Source organism: Hyla sarda, unplaced genomic scaffold (assembly GCF_029499605.1).
Source record: "Hyla sarda isolate aHylSar1 unplaced genomic scaffold, aHylSar1.hap1 scaffold_579, whole genome shotgun sequence".
NCBI lineage: Eukaryota > Metazoa > Chordata > Amphibia > Anura > Hylidae > Hyla > Hyla sarda.
In genome coordinates, this window is record NW_026610591.1 from 132,211 (window position 1) to 151,977 (window position 19,767).

At 51.1% G+C, this 19,767-nt stretch overlaps 1 long non-coding RNA gene across 1 annotated transcript; it reads left to right on the forward strand.

Annotated features, from left to right (window-relative positions):
• The first annotated feature begins 1,362 nt into the window (after positions 1-1,362).
• LOC130340258 (uncharacterized) lies at positions 1,363-18,779 on the forward strand. Its single transcript, XR_008880416.1, has 3 exons — positions 1,363-1,473; positions 12,650-12,722; positions 18,372-18,779. It is a non-coding gene; the product is annotated as an uncharacterized LOC130340258 (long non-coding RNA).
• Positions 18,780-19,767: the final 988 nt, after the last annotated feature.

Consider the following 19,767-nt stretch of genomic DNA (forward strand, 5'->3'; position numbering starts at 1 on the left):
AAATGTTGCAAAACTACAACTCCCAGCATGCCCAGACAGCCAGGAGGCATGCTGGGAGTTGTAGTTTTGTAACTTCTAGCAGGCCACGGTAAAGATCACTCACCAAAGATGATCTTTACTTTCACCTGCAGTCTCCTCCGTTCCTCTAGATTGTCCCTTGCTATCTGCCACCGCCCGCTGCCTGACGCCAGTAAGGCCCTGACCCTCCGAGCCACTTTCCAACACCCCCCCCCCCTGCTCTGACCGGACCTCCATGGGCGGGTAGAGCGGGGGATTTGAACTTTATTCCCTCCCGCCCCCCTCCTGCCATTGGTCGATCAGTCCTGATTGACCAATGGTAGGCGATAGGAGGAGGTGGCCCCCCTGATCACCCTTATTTTCCGGGCCATCGGGTCACCAGAGACACGATAGGCCAGGGAAAAACATCAGAATTGACCCGCGAATCATGGCGATCACTGTTTCAGAACGCCCCTGTCATGCACCCTGATGTAAGCTGTCACGAAGCAGGAAGTGGATCCTCCACCTGTGTGGCAGATGACTCGGACCGTATCTGGGAGCGGAGTCTAAGGTGCAGCTAGTTTTCACCAGAGCCAGCCGCAAGGCAGGATGGGCTTGCTACAGCAGGTGACACCCAGGTCGCTACCCCCGACACGGCTCGACCAAACAGGTAACTGGGCAAGGCGAGGTACTGAAGGATGAGGCTTTAGCATAGTCAAATGTAGCAGAAGGTCAAGGCAGGCGGCAAAGGTTCGTAGTCAAAAAATGTAGCAGGAAGGTCTAGATACATGGGAATGCCAAAACAGGCAATGGGAATGCTTTCTCTCAGGCAAATGGCACTGAAGATCTGGCAGAGAAGTGTGGGAGGTGTAGGGACTTATAGAGTAGTGTCAGGTGTTACACATAATTAGGGGAATACTGGCCCTTTAAATTTCAAGGCTCCGGCGTGCGCGCCCTAGGAGACGGGGACATGTGGGCAGGAGCTGAGATACAGTGGAGGAGGTGGCAGAGGAGCGTCGTAAGTGACGGGCCGGGATTCGCATGAGGGCGCGTCCCGCGATGCGAATCCCAGCCCCGCCGGGAGCAAGGACAAGCTGAAATAGCCCCTAGCCGCTGTGCCGGGATGGCTTCTGATAGGTATCAGTGATATCAGTGGCGAGTGGCAGTGATCGGAAATACAGAGGGTGTTCAGGTACGCCCTCTGTCCTTAATTACAACAGGTTAATATTTTGTCTTGTAAAATGTTAGATATCACAATGGAAGCCTAACAAATCCCATTAAAACTAACAATATAAAATCATACAGTGGCCTTACCAACTTTCTTTGTTAATCTTCCCTTATGACATCACACATGTGACATCATCAAGTGTTTGGAGCTATCTCTACCAGCCACTAGTACAGCTCAGGCCTTAGCTATCAGAGGGAGTGCACACAAAGAGCAGGAGATGAGGAAGAGGACAAGAGGACACAGGAGAGGTACATAGGGGGAGATTTATCAAAACCTGTCCAGAGGAAAAGTTGCTAAGTTGCCCATAGCAACCAATCAGATTGCTTCTTTCATTTTGCAGAGGCCTTGTTAAAAATGAAAGAAGCAATTTGATTGGTTGCTCTGGGCAACTCAGCAACTTTTCTTCTGGTCAGGTTTTGATAGATCGCCCCCAATAATCCTAAATATTGGTCAGAATGCATCTAGAGTTCTAGACTTGCTCTAGAAATGCTCTAGAAATGATGACTAGATCTATTGAATATAATGTGTCAAAATAATAATGTAAATTGTATTAAATCTAATTATTTAACTAGACACTTTGCTGATGTTCCCAAATGACCAAGTATATACTGTTTATTCAATTCTATTACACAAAGAGTTGGGGGGGTGGGGTGTAAGTACTGTGTGGGCATATTAAGTCTATGAAGGAGAATCATCAAAATCTGTGCAGAGAAAGAGTGGAGCAATTGCACATAGCAACCAATCAGATCGCTTCTTTCAGATTTCAGAAGCCTTTATTTTTAAATGAAAGAAGCAATCTTATTGGTTGCTACGGGCAACTGGTCAATTTTTCCTCTGCACTGGTTTTAATAAATGTGTGCCCGATACATATATGTAAAGGGGAAGAAATGTGCTGTTATTAAAAAAAATAACTTATATCCCTGTAGAGTTCTTCTCCCCCGTGGATCTGATCACCTAGTTTCCTCTCTGAGCGATAACCCTACTGTTGCCAGGCAACAGAGCACACACTCTCCCACAATCCCCCTTGCTTATAAGCACAGTGGAGACAAACCGCCATTAACTTCAGGAGACTGCAGGTGAACTGAGCATGTGTTACCCATCCATAGTGGGTCGTAACTAAGGGCAACAATTATCAAAACAATGCAGGTACATGGAGGATTAGTAATCTTATATCTCTCACTGAGATAGATAGATAGATAGATAGATAGGCGATAGATAGATAGATAGATAGATAGATAGGCGATAGATAGATAGATAGATAGATAGCTAGATAGGCGATAGATAGATAGGACATAGATCAGTGTTTCCTGAACAGGTTGCCTCCAGCTGTTGCAAAACTACAACTCCCAGTATGCTGGGAGTTGTAGTTTTGCAACCGCTGGAGGCACCCTGGAAGGGAAACACTGAGATAGATAGGGAATAGATATAGGACATAGATCAATGTTTCCCAATCAGGGTGACTCCAGTATGCTGGAAGTTGTAGTTTTGCAACAGCTGGAGGCACCCTCTTCAGGAAACACTGATCTATCTATCTATCTATCTATCTATCTGTCTGTCTACCTATCTATCTTTGTCAGTGTTTCCCAACCAAGGTGCCTCTAACTGTTACAAAACTACAACTCCCATCATGCCTGGACTGTCTGGGCATGCTGAGAGTAGTAGTTTTGCAAAATGTGGAAACCACAGTTTGGAGACCACTGCACAGTAGTCTCCATTCTGTGGTCCCCAAGATGTTGCAAAACTACAACTCCCGGCATGGGAGGCTACGGTAAAGATCACTCACCAAAGATGATCTTTACTATCGCCTGCAGTCTCCTCCACTGCTGCCACTCCTCTGGATTGTCCCTTGCTATCTGCCACTGCCTGCTGCCTGACGCCAGTAAGGCCCCGAACCTCCGAGACACTTTCCAAGACCCCGCCCCCCTGATCTGCCCAGACTTCCATGGGCGGGTAGAGCGTAGGGAATGACCGATATCATTTTTTAGGGCCAATACCGATAATCTGTGGAGGTTAGGGCCAATAGCCGATAATTTATACCAATGTTCCGGTATGTTATCGGCTATTTATCCCCCCCACGACACCGCTGCAGATCATTGATTTAAAGAGGGCGCTTTAAATCAATGAACTGCAGTGGCTTTTGCGGTGCCATACCCCGCTGCCGCCACCCGCTTCTATCCCCCTGCCTGTCCGGGGGTCCTCCTGAGTCCTATCACCGCCACCGCGACCACCCCCCCCCCACCGCCGCACCGCTCCACGCCACTACCACCCCACCGCACCACGACCACCCCCCACCGACCCACCGCACCGCACCCCCATTGCCTCCCCCATCCCTGGTTTTATAATTACCTGTTCCCGGGGCCCGGGGTCCACTCTACATCTGGCTCCGGTGGCGTCCTCCTGAGCTGTCACTGTGCGCACTGACGGTGACATTGCGTCGCGTCACGTCACTCGTCATTGCGCACAGCGTAAAGCAGGACGCAGCAGGAGCCAGAAGTAGCATGCACCCCGGCTCCCAGGAACAGGTAATTATAAAATCGGGGATGGGGGGAGGCAATGGGGCCGGGGCGGTGCGGTGGGGGGTGCGACGCGGTGCGGCGGGTCGGTGGGGGATGCGGTCGCGGTGCGGGTGGTGCAGGGCATTATCGGATTATCGGCAAGGTAATTGCAGATACAAATAATGCCCAAAATCGTGATTATCGGCCGATAATATCGGCCAAACCGATAATCGGTCGATCCCTAGTAGAGCGGGGATTTGAACTTTATTCCCTCCCGCCCCCCTCCTGCCATTGGTCGATCAGTCCTGATTGACCAATGGTAGGTGATAGGAGGAGGTGGCACCCTGATCACCCTTATTTTCCAAGCCAACGGGTCATAAGAGACACGATTGACCTGGGAAAAACATAATACGCTGGTCAGAATTGAAACGGGAATCATGGTGATCACAGCAAGGGGTGCAGAGCAGTTTATATGGGGGACAGAAGGGGTGTAGGGGTTAATATAGAGGTGTACATGGGTGACAGAGGGATGTAGAGGGGTGACAGATGGGTGTAGAAGAGTGTGCATGGGTGACAGCGGGGTGTAGAGGAGTGTACGTGGGAAACAGATGGGTGTAGAGGGGTGTACATGGGTGACAGGAGGGCGTACATGGGTGACAGCAGGGTGTTAGGGGTGTAGTGGAGTGTACATGGGTGACAGAGGAGCATAGAGGAATGTACATGGGTAACAGAGGGGTGTAGATTGGTGTACATGGGTGACAGAATGGTGTTCATGGGTGATAGAGGGGTGTAAAGGAGTGTACATGGGAATTAGAGGGATGTAGAGGAGTGTACATGGGTGACAGGGGGTGTAGGAGGTGATAGAGGGGGTACATGGGTCACAGAGGGGTGTTGGGGTGTAGAGGAGTGTACTGAGTGACAGAGTACAGTAGAGGCATGTACATGGATAACAGAGGGGTGTACAGGAGTGTACATTAGTATTAGAGGGGTGTACATCGGTAACATAGGGGTTTAGAGAAGTGTACATGGGTAAGAGAGGGGTTAAGAGGGATGTTCATGGGTTACAGAGGGTGTAAAGGAATGTAAATAGTAGACAGAGGAGCATAGAGGAGTGTACATGGGAAACAGATGGGTGTAGAGGGGCGTACATGGGTGACAGAATGGTGTTCATGGGTGACAGAGGGGTGTACAGGAGTGTACTTGGGAGACAGGGATGTAGAGGAGTGTACATTGGTATTCGAGGGGTGTGCATCGGTGACAGAGGGGATGTAGAGGAGTGTACATGGCTGACAGTGAAGCATAGAGGAGTGTACATGGGTAACAGAGGGGTGTAGAGGAGTGTACATGGGTATTAGAGGGGTGTACATCGGTGACAGAGGGGTGTAGAGGAGTATACATGGGTAACAGAGAGGTGTAGAGGGATGTTCATGGGTTACAGAGGGTGTAGAGGAATGTACATGGGTGACAGAGGAGCATAGAGGGGTGTACATGGGAAACAGATGGGTGTAGAGGGGTGTAAAGGGGTGTACATGGGTGACAGAATGGTGTTCATGGGTGACAGAGGGGTGTACAGGAGTGTACATTGGAGACATTGGGATGTAGAGGAGTGTACATTGGTATTAGAGGGGTGTGCATCGGTGACAGAGGGGATGTAGAGGAGTGTACATGGCTGACAGTTAAGCGTAGAGGAGTGTACATGGGTAACAGAGGGGTGTAGAGGAGCGTACATTGGTATTAGAGGGGTGTACATCGGTGACAGAGGGGTTTGGAGGAGCGTACATGGGTGACAGAGGAGCATAGAGGAGTGTACATGGGTAACAGAGGGGTGTAGAGGGATGTTCATGGGTTACAGAGGGGATGTAGAGAAGTGTATATGGCTGACAGTGAAGCATAGAGGAGTGTACATGGGTAACAGATGGTGTAGAGGAGTGTACATGGGTATTAGAGGGGTGTGCATGGGTGACAGAGGGGTGTACAGGAGTGTACATGGGTGACACATGGATAACAGAGGAGCATAGAGAAGTGTACTTGAGTAACAGAGGGTTGTAGAGGGATGTTCATGGGTTACACAGGGTGTAGAGGAATGTACATGGGTGACAGAGGAGTGTAGAGGAGTGTACATGGGTAACAGAGGGGTGTAGAGGAGCGTACATGGATATTAGAGGGTTGTACACGAGTTACAGAGGGATATAGAGGAGTGTACATGGGTGACAGGGGGTGTAGGAGGTGATAGAGGGGGGTACATGGGTCACAGAGGGGTGTTGGGGTGTAGAGGAGTGTACATGGGTGACAGTACTGTAGAGCAGTGTATATGGATAACAGAGGGGTGTAGAGGAATGTACATTGGTATAAGAGGGGAGTACATCGGTGACAGAGGGGTTTGGAGGAGTGTGCATGGGTGACAGAGGAGCATAGAGGAGTGTACATGGGTATTAGAGGGGTGTACATGGGTGACAGAGGGGTGTACAGGAGTGTACATGGGGACACATGGATAACAGAGGAGCATAGATGTCAGGATTCGGCAGGCTGGAGGTGGATCCTCTGTGTCAGAGAGGGATTGGTGTGGACCGTGCCGGCGGACCGGTTCTAAGTTGCTACTGGTATTCACCAGAGCCCGCCGCAAAGCGGGATGGTCTTGCAGCGGCGGTAGCAACCAGGTCGTATCCACCGGCAACGGCTCAACCTCTCTGACTGCTGAGATAGGCGCGGTACAAGGGATTAGGCAAGAGCAAGGTCGGACGTAGCAGAAGGTCAGGGCAGGCAGCAAGGATCGTAGTCAGGGGCAATGGCAAGAGGTCTGGAACACTGGCTTGGGATACACAAGGAACGCTTTCACTGGCACAATGGCAACAAGATCCGGCCAGGAAGGGAAGGGGAAGTGAGGTTATATAGACAGGGAGCAGGTGGAAGCTAATCAGACTGATTGGGCCAGACACCAATCATTGGTGCACTGGCCCTTTAAATCTTAAAGAGCCGGCGCGCGCGCCCTAGGGAGCGAGGCCGCGCGCGCCGGGACAGCACAGACGGGGAACGAGTCAGGTAAGCGGGCCGGGATGCGAATCGCGAGCGGGCGCGTCCCGCATCGCGGATCGCATCACTGCTAGGGACATTATCGCAGCGCTCCCGGAGACCCTTTAACCGAGAAGACATCTGAGGACCCGGAGACAGGAGTAGGAGAAACAACCTTGGGAGAGAAGCGGTTAAGGATTAGTGGTTTAAGGAGAGAGACATGAAAAGCGTTAGGAATACGGAGAGAAGGGGGAAGAAGGAGTTTGTAGGAGACAGGATTGATTTGGCACTTGATTTTAAAGGGTCCAAGATAACGTGGTCCCAGTTTATAACTGGGGACACGGAAGCGGATATACTTGGCGAAGAGCCACACTTTGTCTCCAGGAACAAAGACAGGAGGAGTTCTTCTTTTTTTGTCGGCATGCTTCTTCATCCGGGATGAGGCCTGTATAAGGGATTTTTGAGTCTCTTTCCAGATGGTGGAGAAGTCCCGGGTAACCTCATCAACAGCGGGCAAACCAGAAGGCGTGGGAGTGGGGAGGGGGGGAAGAGGGTGAAGCTTGGCACGGGGCAGAGTGTTACCAGGACGGGGGCTATAAGGAGGAGACACAGCATAGTCCTGATAGGCCTTGGGGAGACCAGGTATAGGAGGAGACACTGAGGTTTGACTGACGGGACTGGGAGCAGACGTGAGGCATTTTTTGTGGCAAGAAGCACCCCAGCTCTTGATCTCCCCGGTGGTCCAGTCAAGGGTAGGAGAGTGGCGTTGGAGCCATGGCAGACCGAGGAGGACTTCAGAGGTGCAGTTGGGCAAAACACAAAGTTAAATTTTTTCGTGATGCAGTCCAATGCTCATGAGCAGGGGTTCTGTGCGGTAACGCACAGTGCAGTCCAATTTTACTCCGTTGACCGAGGAAATGTAGAGCGGCTTGGCGAGACGGGTCACAGGGATGTTGAACTTATTAACAAAAGAGGCCAAAATAAAATTTCCCGCAGAACCAGAGTCCAAGAAGGCCACAGCTGAGAAGGAGGAGTTGGCAGAAGGAGAAATCCGTACGGGCACAGTGAGACGTGGAGAAGCAGACTTCAGGCCTAGAGACGCCACACCCACGTGAGCTGGGTGCGTACATGCGTTTCCCAGAAGTGGAGGACGAATAGGGCAATCCACCAAGAAATGTTTGGTACTAGCGCAGTACAGACATAAATTTTTATCTCTGCGGCCAGTCCTCTCTTCATGGGTCAGGCGAGACCGATCCACTTGCATAGCCTCCTCGGCGGGAGGCACAGGGGTAGATTGCAAAGGATACTGTGAGAGAGGTGCCCAGAGATCAAGGTCTTTTCCCTGGCGGAGCTCTTGGTGTCTTTCAGAAAAACGCATGTCAATGCGGGTGGCCAAATGGATAAGTTCATGCAGGTTGGCAGGAATTTCTCGTGCGGCCAGCACATCTTTGATGTTACTGGATAGGCCTTTTTTAAAGGTCGCGCAGAGGGCCTCGTTGTTCCAAGATAATTCAGAGGCGAGGGTACGAAATTGGATGGCGTATTCGCCTACAGAAGAATTTCCCTGAACCAGGTTCAGCAAGGCAGTTTCGGCAGAAGAAGCTTGGGCTGGTTCCTTGAAGACACTGCGAACCTCAGCGAAGAAGGACTGTACAGTGGCGGTGACAGGATCATCGCGGTCCCAGAGCGGTGTGGCCCATGACAGGGCCTTCCCAGACAGGAGACTAACCACGAAAGCCACCTTCGACCGTTCTGTAGGAAATTGGTGCGACAACATCTCCAAATGTAGGGAACATTGTTACAGGAAACCACGGCAGAGTCTAGAGTCCCCATCAAATTTTTCCGGCAGGGACAAGCAGAGGTTAGGAGCGGCCGCTCGCTGCGGAGGAGGTGCAGGAGCCGGCGGAGGAGATGGTTGCTGCTGTAGCTGTGACTGAAGTTGCTGTAGCATGGCGGTCAAGTGCGACAGCTGGTGACCTTGTTGGGCGAGCAGTCGGGATTGCTGGGCGACCACCGTGGATATGTCAGCGAGACTTGGCAGCGGCACCTCAGCGGGATCCATGGCCGGATCTACTGTCAGGATTCGGCAGGCTGGAGGTGGATCCTCTGTGTCAGAGAGGGATTGGCGTGGACCGTGCCGGCGGACCGGTTCTAAGTTGCTACTGGTATTCACCAGAGCCCGCCTCAAAGCGGGATGGTCTTGCAGCGGCAGTAGCAACCAGGTCGTATCCACCGGCAACGGCTCAACCTCTCTGACTGCTGAGATAGGCGCGGTACAAGGGATTAGGCAAGAGCAAGGTCGGACGTAGCAGAAGGTCAGGGCAGGCAGCAAGGATCGTAGTCAGGGGCAACGGCAAGAGGTCTGGAACACTGGTTTGGGATACACAAGGAACGCTTTCACTGGCACAATGGCAACAAGATCCGGCCAGGAAGGGAAGGGGAAGTGAGGTTATATAGACAGGGAGCAGGTGGAAGCTAATCAGACTGATTGGGCCAGACACCAATCATTGGTGCACTGGCCCTTTAAATCTTAAAGAGCCGGCGCGCGCGCGCCCTAGGGAGCGGGGCCGCGCGCGCCGGGACAGCACAGACGGGGAACGAGTCAGGTAAGCGGGCCGGGATGCGAATCGCGAGCGGACGCGTCCCGCATCGCGGATCGCATCACGGCTAGGGACATTATCGCAGCGCTCCCGGTCAGCGGGTCTGACCGGGGCGCTGCGAACAGGAGAACGCTGCGAACGCTCCGGGGAGGAGCGGGGACCCGGAGCGCTCGGCGTAACAGTACCCCCCCCCCCCCTTGGGTCTCCCCCTCTTTTTGGAACCTGAAAATTTGTGAATTAGGTCCTTGTCGAGAATGTTATCCTCGGGTTCCCATGACCTCTCCTCAGGGCCGCAATTCTCCCAATCTACAAGAATTTTTTTTTTACCTCTGACCGTCTTAGACGCGAGAATTCCTTTAACCGAGAAGACATCTGAGGACCCGGAGACAGAAGTAGGAGCAACAACCTTGAGAGAGAAGCGGTTAAGGATTAGCGGTTTAAGGAGAGAGACATGAAAAGCGTTAGGAATACGGAGAGAAGGGGGAAGAAGGAGTTTGTAGGAGACAGGATTGATTTGGCACTTGATTTTAAAGGGTCCAAGATAACGTGGTCCTAGTTTATAACTGGGAAAACGGAAGCGGATATACTTGGCGGAGAGCCACACTTTGTCTCCAGGAACAAAGACAGGAGGAGTTCTTCTTTTTTTGTCGGCATGCTTCTTCATCCGGGATGAGGCCTGTATGAGGGATTTTTGAGTCTCTTTCCAGATGGTGGAGAAGTCCCGGGTAACCTCATCAACAGCGGGCAAACCAGAAGGCGTGGGAGTGGGGAGGGGGGGAAGAGGGTGAAGCTTGGCACGGGGCAGAGTGTTACCAGGACGGGGGCTATGAGGAAGAGACACAGCATAGTCCTGATAGGCCTTGGGGAGACCAGGTATAGGAGGAGACACTGAGGTTTGACTGACGGGACTGGGAGCAGACGTAAGGCATTTTTTGTGGCAAGAAGCACCCCAGCTCTTGATCACCCCGGTGGTCCAGTCAAGGGTAGGAGAGTGGCGTTGGAGCCATGGCAGACCGAGGAGGACTTCAGAGGTGCAGTTGGGCAAAACAAAAAGTTAAATTTTTTCGTGATGCAGTCCAATGCTCATGATGGCAACAAGATCCGGCCAGGAAGGGAAGGGGAAGTGAGGTTATATCGACAGGGAGCAGGTGGAAGCTAATCAGACTGATTGGGCCAGACACCAATCATTGGTGAACTGGGCCTTTAAATCTTAAAGAGCCGGCGCGCGCGCGCCCTAGGGAGCGGGGCCGCGCGCACCGGGACAGCACAGACGGAGAACGAGTCTGGTAAGCGGGCCGGAATGCGAATCGCGAGCGGGCGCGTCCCGCATCGCGGATCGCATCACGGCTAGGGACATTATCGCAGCGCTCCCAGTCAGCGGGTCTGACCGGGGAGCTGCGAACAGGAGAACGCTGTGAGCGTAACAATAGAGAAGTGTACTTGAGTAACAGAGGGTTGTAGAGGGATGTTCATGGGTTACACAGGGTGTAGAGGAATGTACATGGGTGACAGAGGAGCATAGAGGACTGTACATGGGCGACAGAGGGGTGTTGAGGGATTTTCATGGGTTACAGAGGGGATGTAGAGGAGTGTACATGGCTGACAGTGAAGCGTAGAGGAGTGTACATGGGTATTAGAGGGGTGTAAATGGGTGACACACGGGTGTAGAGGAGTGTACATGGGTGACAGTGGAGCGTAGAGGAGTGTACATGGGTAACTGAGGGATGTTGAGGGTTGTACATGGGTGATAAAGGGTGTAGAGGAATGTACATGGGTGGCAGAGGAGTGTAGAGGAGTGTACATGAGTGGTAGATTAGTGTACACGGGTGATAGAGGGGTGTAGAAGTGTGAACATGGGTGACAGAGTGGCATAGGGGGTGACAGAGGGGTGTACATGGGTGACAGAGGGGTGTAGGGGTGGAAGAGTGGTGTACATGGGTGACAACGGAGTGTAGAAGGGTGACAGATGGGTGCAGAAGAGTGCACATGGGTTATAGATGGGTGTAGAGGAATGTACATGGGTGACAGAGGGGTTTAGAGGAGTGTACATGGGTGACAGAGTGGTGTACATGGGTGTTGGAGGGGTGTCATGCATGAAAGAGGGGTGTAGAAGAAAGTACATAGGTGACAGAGGGGTGAAGAAGGGTTTACATGGGTGACAGGGGGTCAAAGGGGGTGACAGCGGGGTGTAGAAGAGTGTACATAAGTCACAGTGGAGCGTAGATAAGTGTACATGGGTAACTGAGGCGTAGATTGGTGGGTGGTCAGAGGGGGGTGGACCTTGGTGACAGAGGGGTGTAAGAGGTAATAGAGGCATGTACATGGGTGACAGAGGAGTGTACATGGGTGACAAAGGGGTGTGTTTGGGTGACAGAGGGGTGTAGAGGGGTTTGCATGGGTGACAAAGCAATGTAGAGGAGTGTACATGTGTGACAGGGGGTTATAGAGGGTGACAAGTAGACAAAAGTGACAAGGTGATAACAGAGGGGTGGACAGGGGTGACAAAGGGACAGAATGGTGAATACATGGTGGACATGCGTGACAAGGATGTGGTCAGAGGGGTGGACAATGGGGGGTGAACATGGGTGACGGGGTTGGAGAGGGGTGACAGAGGGGTAGATAGGTGGGAGGTCAAGGTTCACATGGATTACAGGTGGGTGGATATGGAAGACAGGGGGTGAACAGGGGTTATAGGGGGTCAGACGGTGGACAGGGGTGACAGAGAGTGGTGGACAGGGGTGACAAAGGGACAGAGGGGTGAATAGGGGGTGGACATTGGTGACAGAGGGGTAGACTGGGGGTGGTTAGAGGGTAGGGTTGAACATCGATGACAGGGGGATGGACAGGGTTGACAGAGGGGTGACCATGGTGAACATGGATGACAGGGGTGGACACGGGAGAAATGGGCGGTGGATATAGGAGACGGGGAGAAGTGAACAGGGGTGACAGGGGGGTGGACAAGGATGGAAAGGGGGATAAAATAGGGGGGACAGAGGGACAGAGGGGTAAAACATTTAATAAAATAATTCAACCACCCCTTTTAAAATTAAAAGGCATACATTCCCATTACATGATGAACTGTGATATATATTATAAAAAAAATTGATAAAACTATAAATAAATAAATATTAAAAATATACATTATATTTTAAGTTAAAATAATGAACTAGATCCTTATGTGTTCCATCTTTTTTTGTTCCTTTTTCATGTGCAGTTTCATAATCCCTGAGATAAGTAGTTCTGGCCCTAGAGTGTTATATATATTAGTGTCTGTAGCATGTATTAGGAACATGTTATCATACCTTTGTCTTTCTTTACAGGTGATTGATGCCCCGTGAGAAGGTGAACGTGACATAAACCCTCGTCAGCTGCAAAAAAGGAACCGCGAGACAGGTAATTAATATTTATATTAATTACTGATAACAATCAGGCTAGATGTACTATCTAGACCTGCAGAGATGTTATAGTCTCTCCCTTCTACATGAAGATATATGTGTTGTTAATAAGTATATTGTCTATGGACAGCTTCTTATATAACACAACCATATCTCAGGTACAGAGAGTAGGAACATTTATGATCCTTATTCTCTGTTTTATTTCATTTGTAGGAATCCCCTTTTTCAATATTTAATAGAATAGACTAAACTGACTGCAGAGTTTACAAGTTTATGTTAGACCTGTGTTTCCCAACCTTTTTCGGCTCAAGGCACCCCTTGGAAAAAAAAAATTCCACTGGGCACCCCTACCAAAGTTGATAAGCCAAAAAACAAAAGGGGAAAAGCCGCAATGCACAATATGGGGTGTAGAGGAGTGTACACGGGTGGCAGAGGGGTGTAGAGGAGTGTACATGGGTGACATAGGGGTGCAGAGGAGTGTACATGGGTGATAGAGGTGTGTAGAGGAATGTACATGGGTGGCAGAGGGGTGTAGAGGAGTGTACATGGGAGGCAGAGGGGTGTAGAGGAATGTACATGGATGAAAGGGAGGTGTAGGGGGTGATAGAGGTGTGTACATGGGTGACAGAGGGGTGTTGGGGGTTTAGAGGAGTGTACATGGGTGACAGAGAAGCATAGAGAAGTGTACATGGGTAATAGAGGGGTGTAGGAGGGTGAACATGGGTGGCAGGGGTGCGTAGAGCAGTGTACATGGGTGACAGGAGCATAGAGGAGTTTACATTGGTAACAGAGGCGTATAGAGGAGTGTACATGGGTGGCAAAGGGGTGTAGAGGAGTGTACAAGGGTGAAAGAGGGAAGGAGAGGAGTATACATGGGTTATAGCTGGGTGTACATGTGGGACAGTGGGGTGTAGAGGAGTGTACATGGGTGACAGGACGTAGGGGGTGACAGAGGGGTGTACATGGGTGACAGGGGTGTAGGGGGATGACAGATGGGTGTAGAAGAGTGTGCATAGGTGATAGCGGGGTGTAAAGAAGTGTACATGGGTGAGAGAGGAGTGTACATGGGTGAGAGTGGAGTGTACATGGGTGACAGGAGGGCATAAGGGGGTGACAGAGGGGTGTACATGGGTGACAGCTGGGTGTTGGGGGTGTAGTGATGTGTACATGGGTGACAGAGGAGTGCATAGGGTAGCAGAGGGGTATAGAGGGGTGTACATGGGTGACAGAAGGGTGTAGAAGAGTGTACATGGGTGACAGAGGGGTGTAGGGGGTGTTAGAGAGGTGTACAAGGGTGAGAGATGGTGTAGAGGGGTGACAGATGGATGTATAAGAGCGTACATAGGTGAGGCTGGGTTCACACCACGTTTTGTTAAATACGGCTCCCGTATACGGTTGGGAGGAGGGGGGGCGGTGCTTAATCGCGGCGCCCGCACTCAGCCGTATTCGTTTTTGCCTGCGGCCGGGAAACCGCATACGGCCGAAAACGAAGCCGAGCGGATGCTGCGGTTCACTCCGGTCGGCTCATAGACATACATTAAATACGGTTCCCAAATACGGCTGAGTGCGGGCGCCGCAATTAAGCCCGGCCCCCCCTCCTCCCAACCGTATACGGGAGCCGTATTTAACAAAACGGGGTGTGAACCCAGCCTGACAGAGGGGTGTAGAGGAGTGTACATTGGTGACAGTGGAGCATGGAGGAGTGTACATGGGTGACAGAGGAGCAAAGAGGAGTGTACATTGGTAACAGAGGAGTATAGAGGAGTGTACATGGGTAACACAGGTGTGTACATGGCTGGCAAAGAGGTGTAGAGGAGAGTACATGGGTGACAGAAGGGGTGTAGGGGCTAATATAGAGGTGTAGATGGGTGACAGAGGTGTGTAGAGGGGAGACAGATGGGTGTAGAAGAGTGTACATGGGTGACAGAGGGGTGTAGAGGAGTGTACATGGGAAACAGATGGGTGTTTAGGGGTGCACATGTGTGACAGAGGAGCGTAGAGAAGTGTACTGTCAGGATCCGGATACTGTGAGGATACTGGTGGTGGATCCTCTGTGTCAGTGGGGTGATGACGTGGGCCGTACAAGGGGAACGGAGTCTAAGGGGTTACTGGTTTTCAACAGAGCCTGCCGCAAAGCGGGATGGACTTGCAGCGGCAGGTAACCCCCAGGTCGTTCCACCCGATAGCGACTCAACCCCAACTGACGGCTGAGATAGGCGCGGTACAAGGGATTAGGCAAGAGCAAGGTCGGACGTAGCAGAAGGTCAGGGCTGGTTCCTCGAAGACACTACGAACCTCAGTGAAGAAGGACTGGACAGTGGCAGTGACAGGATCATTGCGGTCCCAGAGCGGTGTGGCCCATGACAAGGCCTTTCCAGACAGGAGACTAACCACGAAAGCCACCTTAGACCGTTCTGTGGGAAATTGGTCCGACATCATCTCCAAGTGTAGGGAACATTGAGACAGGAAACCACGGCATTGTTTAGAGTCCCCATCAAATTTGTCCGGCAGGGACAAGTGGAGGCTGGAAGCGGCCACTCACTGCGGAGGAGGTGCAGGAGCTGGCGGAGGAGATGGTTGCTGAAGCTGTGGCAGGAGTTTTTGCAGCATGACAGTCAGTTGGGACAGCTGATGTCCTTGTTGCGCTATCTGTTGAGATTGCTGGGCGACCACCGTGGTAAGGTCAGTGACAACTGGCAGCGGGACCTCAGCGGGATCCATGGCCGGATCTACTGTCAGGATCTGGATACTGAGAGGATACTGGTGGTGGATCTTCTGTGTCAGTGGGGAGATGACGTGGGCCGTACAAGGGGAACGGAGTCTAAGGGGTTACTGGTTTTCACCAGAGCCCGCCGCAAAGCGGGATGGACTTGCAGCGGCAGGTAACCCCCAGGTCGTTCCACCCGATAGCGACTCAACCCCAACTAACGGCTGAGATAGACGTGGTACAAGGGATTAAGCAAGAGCAAGGTCGGACGTAGCAGAAGGTCAGGGCAGGCAGCAAGGATCGTAGTCAGGGGCAACGGCAGAGGGTCTGGAACACTGGCTTGGGACATACAAGGAACGCTTTCACTGGCACAAGGGCAACAAGATCCGGCAATGCTGGGAAGGGGAAGTGAGTTTAAATAGAGAGGCCACAGATGTGATCACTAATTGGGCCAGGCGCCAATCAGACTGAGCCGTTGGAGGACAGGACGGGCAAGGAGACTGGGATGCGAGCCGCGAGCGGGCGCGTCCCGCTACGCGGGTCGCATCCCCGCCGGTGACATTAATGCAGCGCTCCCAGTCAGCGGGTCTGACCGGGGTGCTGCGAGAAGGTGAACGCCGCGGGCGCTCTGGGTAGGAGCGGGGACCCGGAGTGCTCGGCGTAACATGTACATTGTTAACGGAGGAGTGTAGAGGAGTGTAAATGGGTAACACAGGTGTGTACATGGCTGGCAAAGGGGTGTAGAGGAGTGTACATTGGTGACAGAAGGGGTGTAGGGGGTAATATAGAGGTGTACATGGGGGACAGAGGGGTGTAGAGGGGTGACAGATGGGTGTAGAAGAGTGTGCATCGGTGACAGAGGGGTGTAGAGAAGTGTACATGGGAAACAGATGGTTATAGAGGGGTGTACATGGGTGACAGGAGGGCATTCATGGGTGACAGCGGGGTGTTAGGGGTGTAGTGGAGTGTACATGGGTGACAGAGGAGCATAGAGGAGTACACATGGGTGACAGAGGAGCGTAGAGGAGTGTGCATTGGTAACAGAGGAATGTAGAGGAGTGCAAATGGGTAACACAGGTGTGTAGACGGCTGGCAAAGGGGTGTAGAGGAGTGTACATGGGTGACAGAAGGGGTGTAGGGGGCAATATAGAGGTGTAGATGGGTGACAGAGGTGTGTAGAGGGGAGACAGATGGGTGTAAAAGAGTGTGCATGGGTGACAGAGGGGTGTAGAGGAGTGTACATGGGAAACAGATGGGTGTTTAGGGGTGTACATGTGTGACAGAGGAGCATAGAGAAGTGTACATTGGTAACAGAGGAGTGTAGAGGAGTGTACATGGGTAACAGAGGGGTATAGAGGGGTGTAAATTGGTGACAGTGGAGTGTGGAGGAGTGTACATGGGTGACAGAGGAGCTTACAGGAGTGTACGTTGGTAACAGAGGGGTATAGAGGGGTGTACATGGGTGATAGAGGGGTGTAGAGGAGTATACAAGGGTGGCAGAGGGGTGTAGAAGAGTGTACATGAGTGGAAGGTGAGTGTACATGGGTGACAGAAGGGTGTAGAAGAGTGTACAGAGGGGTGTAGGGGGTGATAGAGAGGTGTACAATGATCATGGGAGAGAGGGTGTAGAGGGGTGACAGATGGATGTAGAAGAGCGTACATAGGTGACAGGGGTGTAGAGGAGTGTACATTGGTGACAGTGGAGCGTGGAGGAGTGTACATGGGTGACAGAGGAGTGTAGAGGAATGTACATTGGGTGACAGAGGAGTGTAAAGGAGTGTACATGGGTAACACAGGTGTGTACATGGCTGGCAAAGGGGTGTAGAGGAGTGTACATGGGTGACAAAAGGGGTGTAGGGGTAATATAGAGGTGTAGATGGGTGACAGAGGTGTGTAGAGGGGAGACAGATGGGTGTAGAAGAGTGTGCATGGGTGACAGAGGGGTGTAGAGGAGTATACATGGGAAACAGATGGGTGTTTAGGGGTGTACCTGTGTGACAGAGGAGCATAGATAAGTGTACATTGGTAACAGAGGAGTGTAGAGGAGTGTACATGGGTAACACAGGTGTGTACATGGCTGGCAAAGGGGTGTAGAGGAGTGTACATGGGTGACAAAGGGGTGTACGTGGGTGACAGGGGGTTGTAGAGGGTGACAAGTAGACAGAAGTGACAAGGTGATAACAGAGGGGTGGACAGGGGTGACAGTGGGGTGGATAGGTGGGAGGTCAAGGCTCACATGGATTACAGGTGGGTGGATATGGGAGACACGGGGGTGAACAGGGGTTATAGGGGGTCAGAGGGGGGACAGGGGTGAAAGAGAGGGGTGGACAGGGGTGACAAAGGGACAGAGGGGTAAATAGGGGGTGGACATTGGTGACAGAGGGGTAGACTGGGGGTGGCTAGAGGGGAGGGTTGAACATGGGTGACAGGGGGATGGACAGGGGTGACAGAGGGGTGACCAAGGTGGACATGGATGACAGGGGTGGACACGGGAGAAAGGGGCGGTGGATATGGGAGACAGGGAGAAGTGAACAGGGATGACAGGGGGGTGGACAAGGATGACAATGGGGATCAAATAGGGTTGACAGCGGGGTAAAACATTTAATAAAATAATTCAACCACCCCTTTTTAAATTAAAAGGCATACATTCCCATTGCATGATTAACTGTGATATATATTATAAAAAGTTTTGATAAAACAATAAATAAAAAAAATATACATTATATTTAGAGATGAGCGAACTTTTCAAAAATTCGATTCGGCCGATTCGCCGAATTTTCCCGAAAAGTTTGTTTAGATCCGAATTTGTTTGCGGCGAATCGATATTAAAAAAGGCTATTTCTAGCCTACATACAGCCTCTATAGGGGTATAGAACACTTTGCTGTGTCCTAAAACGCATATGGAGTGTGCTGGGGTAATGAAATAATACTGTTATTCAGAATAGCATGCAGATTACCGGCATCGCTCTTGGAATCACTGCCGCACAGAAGCACAATGACAGAGCCTGGTGGTGGCATCAGTGTCTGGAGACCATATAGTGACTGAATGACATAGCGTGGAGGTGTTGGCAGCATGAGGACACCATATAGTGGATGAATGGCACAGCGTGGAGGTGTTGGCAGCATGAGGACACCATATAGTGGATGAATGGCACAGCGTGGAGGTGTTGGCAGCATGAGGACACCATATAGTGGCTGCATGGCACAGCGTGGAGGTGTTGGCAGCATGAGGACACCATATAGTGGCTGAATGGCACAGCGTGGAGGTGTTGGCAGCAAGAGGAGACCATTTAGTGGCTGAATGGCACAGCGTGGAGTTGGCTGATGCACTAGTACACTACACACCAGGGCTTCACAATCCCCCCCCCCCCCCCAAAAAAAAAAAAAACAACACAATAAATGAAAATTTTGACAAAGATTTTTCATTGGTAGCACCAGCTATCCAAAAATTTGAAATTAACAGACCCAGGCCCCACCTCTGTGGCATCAGTAACCCATATATTGCCTGAAGGACACAGCCTGGAGTTGGCTGATTCACCAGTACACACCCGGGCTTCACAATCCCCTCCAAAAAACAACACAATATATGAAATTTTTGACAAAGATTTCTCATAGGTAGCACCCGCTATCCAAAAATTTTAAATTTCCAGACCCAGGCCCCACCTCTGCGGCATCAGGAAACCATATATTGCCTGAAGGACACAGCCTGGAGTTGGCTGATGCACCAGTAAACACCCAGGCTTCACAATCCCCTCCAAAAAACAACAACATTTTAGAAATGTTTTAAAGAAATACCTTTGTGTAAGAACAAGCTCATATCCAACAGTTCACAAGACTCTATAATGCCGGACAGTGGACCACCCAAAGACATTCTTCTCAAAAATAATAAACCACACAATGTTTGAAATTTTTTTACAAAAACTAATTCAATATGTGTGTAAGCGCATCTGTCTCCAAAAGATCAGATCACCAAAGGACCTTTTTCGATCAAAATGATGAAGCAGAGTTAATCCCTGTCCGTATTTTTTTTTTCATAAAAAAATCACATGCAACAAGCGTTCCGTTGTGTAACGATTAGCATTCTGGAAAATTCAATTTTATTACCGATAAAATTATCAGTAAATAAAAAAATAAAAAAAACACTACCCAAGAGTGTTTAATTACCCCATACATTGCACCAGGAGCAGTCAAGAGTAGGCCTCAGCAGTACCCAAGAGGCTTTAATAACCCCTACCTTTGCACGATCAATTGCAAGATTGAGCAATACCAGGTTTGTTATGCCCTCAGAATTCTGAGGCCGCAGGCGCGCTCCACTGAACGGATTAGCGTGTCTCTA